Genomic DNA, 6053 nt, shown 5'->3' on the forward strand with positions numbered 1-6053 from the left:
TCCCTACTCAGGTCCTTCCTTCCCGTCTGGGTGATCACCTTTCTCATTGTCTGGCTGGTACCTCTTGTATGCCTGTCTCTGTGTCCTTTGCCAGATGCAGTCAGCAATCAATAAATCTGTTGAATGGTGTAGATCCCCTTTTAAAAATAATGGACGCACCCTTTCGCTGCAAATAGGAAGGATTCTACATGGATTTGTATACTGCGTTCAGATTGGCGGCTGAAATACCTACCCCCAAAGTGTGTTGTACACGAGGACTATCTGTGCACGCAACCTTTATAGGACTTGGTTGAAACAATTCCTGGTTTGCTAAATTAAGATGGGGAAGAGAACATAATCTCCCACTTCTGTTTCATTTCACCCCAGGATAAGGAAGAGAAGAGGATGCAAGTTTCCTAACTGTCCTGGTTTTCTTCTTGGATTCATCTAAGTGTGTTTACAAAATAGACTCAGTGGATTCCTTAGTAACACACACAAGATTAGCCCCTTCTGATATCTGAAAGATATATGAATTCCTGAACTGCTGATGAGAAAGATCCGTGAAGAGTTTTTTTTTTAATTGGTTTAGTAAGATTATTTCCAGTCAACAATTCCCTAGTTTAGTGGCAGAAGATAGATCTGTTTTCCATTAAAGTTAGATGCCAGACTTTTGAATCACTCCAAATAAAAACCCTTCCCTTAAAGAGCCACTTGCTCTCATTTGTTTTATAGTAAAAAATAAAAGTCAAGATAGAAAACATTATCACCAAATGGCATGCCGAAGAAGCACTAGCAATAAGAACACAAACAGCTCTTGTGCCAGTACTCGATTTCCAACTCCCGAGGCAGGATGCTCTCTCTGTGCTTCGTTGGAAACAAATAAACAACCATAAGCCAACTCGCCCTCATTTGTTTCCATCAGCCAATAAAAATGGTTGCCTCCTACTTGGGAGTTAGAAAATGCTTTCTTGTCTAATTTTTATTTGGTCCTCAGGACATCCCTGGGAGGCAACTGGGGCAGGTAAGAGAGATAAGATCGGAAACAGCCGCCATGTCCATTGACTGATGAATGGAGAAGTACAGTGTGATATAACCATACAACGGAATATTATGGAGCAGTAAAAAAGGAATGAAGGCCTGAAACGTGCCACGATAGGGACAAACCTTGACAGCATTAGACTAAGAAAAAGAAGTCAGTCCCAAAGGACCATATATCGTATGATTCCCTTTCTATGAAATGCCCAGAACAGGCAAATCTATAGGGACAGAGAGTAGATTGGTGGTTGCCTAGTGCTGAAAGAGAATGATGGGGTTGGTTGGGGTGGTAGAGAGCCAAAGTGGGAGTAATGAAAATATTCCCAAACCAAGTGTGGTGATGGTTACACACAGCTCTGTGACTATACTAAAAGCCAGTGCATTTTAATATATAGGCCTACTGGATGGTTTCTTATATCTCAATAGAGCTGTTTTTAAAAAGAGAGATAACATCGTGGAGTCTATCTTTGGCCTAGATGTGGGTTCCACATCTACCCAGCTCCACCACTTTGTTACTGTACAACTGTCTGAATCACAAGCGACCTCTCTTAGAAATAATCCAGTTTCCCTTGCAGGGCGGGGCAGAGGACCAGATCCGAGCTTGCCCACAGAGGGCTTGGCCGTGTGCTGAGGATGTGCCTCATACTTGATACATGGGGGCTCTGCTTAGGACCCTTCTGACTTTGAGCTCACTGAGGCTCAGAGGATGAAATGGGACAGATGGGAAATGGGCCTGACTAGCCTCCCAACACATGGCACAGGTCTGCCTAGAATATTCAATTTGGAAGGAGAGGTAGCAGGCACTTACACCCTACCATGTGCTGGCTCTGGCTGGTAGTGAGGACACAGTGGAGGGCTCGGCGATCCCTGTCCTAGTGGGGTTCACAGAGGAATGACTCAGAGAACAGGTTCAGGAGCTGCGTTGACCAGAGGTAGACCATAGGTGCTACCACTGATGGGCTTTAGGATCCTGGGTGGTTAACTTAATTTGTCTAAGATCCAGTATCTGCGAGTGTCCGATGAAAATCACAACAACACATAATTTCTGTGTCAACTATACTCAAAAAATTTTTTCGCTTTTGCTGTGAAGGTGTTTTTAATTTATTTTTTTAATTAAGGTTTTTCTTTCTTTAGTCCCAGTATTGTTAGCAAATAGTGTTATATTGGTTTCACAGGTGTACAACATAGTGATTTAACAAGTCTATATGCCATTCAGTGCTCATCATGACCAGGGTACTCTTTTTTTTTTTTACAGTCAATTTTTTTTATTTTTTTAAATTTTTTTTATAAACATATAATGTATTTTTATCCCCAGGGGTACAGGTCTGTGAATCGCCAGGTGTACACACTTGACAGCACTCACCATAGCACATACTCTCCCCAGTGTCCATAACCCCACCCCCCTCTCCAGACCCTCCTCCTCCCAGCAACCCTCAGTTTGTTTTGTGAGATTAAGAGTCACTTATGCTTTATCTCCCTCCCAATCCCATCTTGTTTCATTTATTCTTCTCCTACCCCCCAATCCCCCATGTTGCATCTCCACTTCCTCATATCAGGGAGATCATATGACAGTTGTCTTTCTCCGATTGACTTATTTCGCTAAGCATGATACCTTCTAGTTCCAACCACGTCGTTGCAAATGGCAAGATTTCATTTCTTTTGATGGCTGCATAGTATTCCATTGTGTATATATACCACATCTTCTTTATCCATTCGTCTGTTGATGGACATCTAGGTTCTTTCCATAGTGGCTATTGTAGACATTGCTCCTATAAACATTCGCATGCATGTGCCCCTTCGGATCACTACGTTTGTATCTTTGGGGTAAATACCCAGTAGTGCTATTGCTGGGTCATAGGGTAGTTCTATTTTCAACTTTTTGAGGAACCTCCATGCTGTTTTCCAGAGTGGTTGCACCAGCTTGCATTCCCACCAACAGTGTAGGAGGGTTCCCCTTTCTCCGCATCCTCACCAGCATCTGTCATTTCCTGACTTGTTAATTTTAGCCATTCTGACTGGTATGAGGTGATATCTCATTGTGGTTTTGATTTGTATTTCCCTGATGCCGAGTGATGTGGAACACTTTTTCATGTGTCTGTTGGCTATCTGGATGTCTTCTTTGCAGAATGTCTGTTCATATGACCAGGGTACTCTTAATCCCCTTTTTCACCCCCCCAAAATTTTAATAGTAATACATAATCTATAACATCAGTGTGAACATTTAATCAGATGATCTATATGAAGTATTAAATGACACATACTAAACACTAAAGAAATAACTGTTATTATTATTTTATTTATCAGTATCACTAAGAATATTATTATATCTCTGGCCAGAGGACCATCTTATTCAACTTCTATTAGCTTATTTCCTTATTTTTGAACTGGAGATATTAATGATTATCTCTAGCTTTTTATATAACCCAGGCAAGAAAATTTGTGTACAAAGTATTTCTGACTCAGGATTATCTAAACCCAGGGAAGTAGCATCCCTCCGAACCCCGAGTGAACCGAAGTATGGCTTTGTTTTGCCTCAGACAGCAAACCCTTCTAAATTACAACCCTGGGAAATCAAGATGATAGTAAATTATCTGGGCCATCCCCTGGCCTGGGGGACTTAGGGTTAGGGTTCAGGTAGTAAGTCCTAGAGTAAGTGGACATGTAGCCTGGCTGCAGATTGATGAGGGCTGAGAGGAACTGGTTATTTGATCCCCAGGAAATGTTTCTGGGCTGGGGTCACTGTTGCCAGCTTTTGAATCAGTAAGGCAGCACCTTTCAGACCAGAAACTTCAATTCTATTTATCAAGTCAAGAGAAGGGAGAGAAGCAGAGGCACTAATGAAAGCAGGGCATTGGCTAAACTGAGGTGGAGGCCAAAACTTTAGCCCTCACAGAAGACAGAGGGATGAGGCAGAGCATCTCCTGGTTTGCACGAGTTTCTGGGGGCTTCCAAGGGGGGGGATGTGGGTTCTGTCTTCAAGAGCTCAGCCACCTTTCTAACCTCTCCAGAGAAGCAATTGCCAGACACCAAGTCATCCCAAACACCTTCACTGAACATGTACCAGGGGCCATTCTCGGCACAGCTAATATTCCTTCGTTCATTCATACAACAGTAAATATTGAGCCCTTGTGCCAGACACTGGGATAAATAGAACGATGAATGAGGCATGGCCACTCACCGAGTTTCCAGTTGCGTAGGGGGGAGGAGGAAATCAGCCATTACAGAGTGATAAACGGTAGGAGGAAGGACTGAGCATGGGACTATCCAAGCACGTAGGATAGAAACCAGACCTGGAGGAATCTAGGGTGGCCTCCCCCAGGAGGTGACACTTCTGTCAGGCACTGAAGGATGAGTAGAAGTTTCCCATCGGAAAAGGAGGAAGAGACTGCAAAGCAGAGGGAGAATATATCCAAAGGTCTAGGTGTGAAACCCAGAGTGCTTCTGCAGAACAGAACGTGTTCTGTTTGGCTGGAGTAAAAACAGCCATGATGGGGACGGGCCAGAAACACGGCTAAAAAAGATTACCTGCAGCCACATATCACCTCCCTGCTCGAACTATTCCGTGGTGTTTCTGACCTGACCGAAATACTCCCAAGAATCCTGGCAGGGTGACCTTGTTGGTCAGGTGACCTTGTTGGTCAGGAAGAATGATTTCAAAGAGTAACAGTCCCTTGCCACCATCTGGGGACTGAGAAACAGCAAAGTTTCCTCCCTCGATTCCCACCGCTAGCTAGTGAGGCTGCCTCCAGAGTCTGAAGGCCTGGCAGCCAGTTTCGGTCCCCTAGGAAGTGTCTGTGGCCCCAAACCTGGAGCAGGCACACTGCATAAATCATGACACAAAAAAACAATCCTCATCCAAATGTGGGTTCTCTTGCTGACCCTCTGTTCATAACTTGAAACCAAAACACCCCTTCCACTCTCTCCCTACTCCCCTCTCCATGGGTTCCCAGCAAAAGCACTCCTTCAAGTTGTTTCCCGTAAGCCATTACTGAGACCTTCAGACAAGGAGGCCTTGTCACCTGTGGGTCTGGGGCAAAGCAGAACAATGTCCAACATGGCTGCCAGGGTAGGGCGATGGGCAGAAGCTCTGGTTTCCTTGGTGGAGGGAAAAAGACCGAGGGGGAAAGGAAAGACACAGATGAGCTAACATAAAAGGCTTGCCCTGGGAGATAGACACTTGTATGTATATCTGCATTCTTGACCAAGAATAGAGTGGCTTCCTGTTTCTCAAACTTAACGGGCCTGTGAATCACCTGGGGGAGTTTGCGAACGCCCACCTTCTGAATCGGTACATCTGGGTTGAGGCTTCAGGCCTGCATTTCTAAAAAGCTCCCAGATGATAACCACGTTAGTTATCTACTGCTGCATAACAAATTACCACAAAATTTAGCAGTGCGAAACCACAACGATTTATAGTCTCACACTGTGTTCGAGGGTCAGGCATCTGGGAGCAGCCTTGCCAGAAGATTCCGGCATGAGTTCTCTCATGAAGTGACAAGCAAGCTGTAGGGTGGGCTGCAGTCTCTGAAGGGCCCTGGTCCTCGGCTTCCAGGAGTGTCCCGGTTGGGTCCTGTTGCAGGAGACTCCTGTCCTCCATGGTGTGGGCCTCTCCAGAGGGCTGCTTACCTGGGATTTTCCTTCACCCGAGACGGAAACCACAGTCTTTTTACACATAACCCCAGAAGCGACACGCCATCCCATCTGCCATGTTCTATTGGTCCGAAGGCCACACAGAAGGTGAGAGGAATGAAACTCTACCTACTTGAGAGGAAGAGAATCAACACATTTGTGACCGTGTTTTTAAAACCATCACAGACATCGTTGGTGCCAGTCTCAGTCCACACTGAACAGTCTCCATAGGCCTATTGCTGAGGTCGGAAAGTCACTTAACCTCTCAGTACCTCATCTGTAAAATGGACATAAAGATGGAAGCCATCACATAGGGTTTTTCCTTATGAAAGAGAGGGTGCAGAGAAACTGCTCAGCACAGTACCCGGCGCGTGGAAGTGCTCGGTTAATGGTGACCACCGTGACTATTA

Source organism: Lontra canadensis, unplaced genomic scaffold (genome assembly GCF_010015895.1).
Source record: "Lontra canadensis isolate GAN:19392208 unplaced genomic scaffold, GSC_riverotter_1.0 scaffold118, whole genome shotgun sequence".
NCBI classification, from domain to species: Eukaryota; Metazoa; Chordata; class Mammalia; order Carnivora; family Mustelidae; genus Lontra; species Lontra canadensis.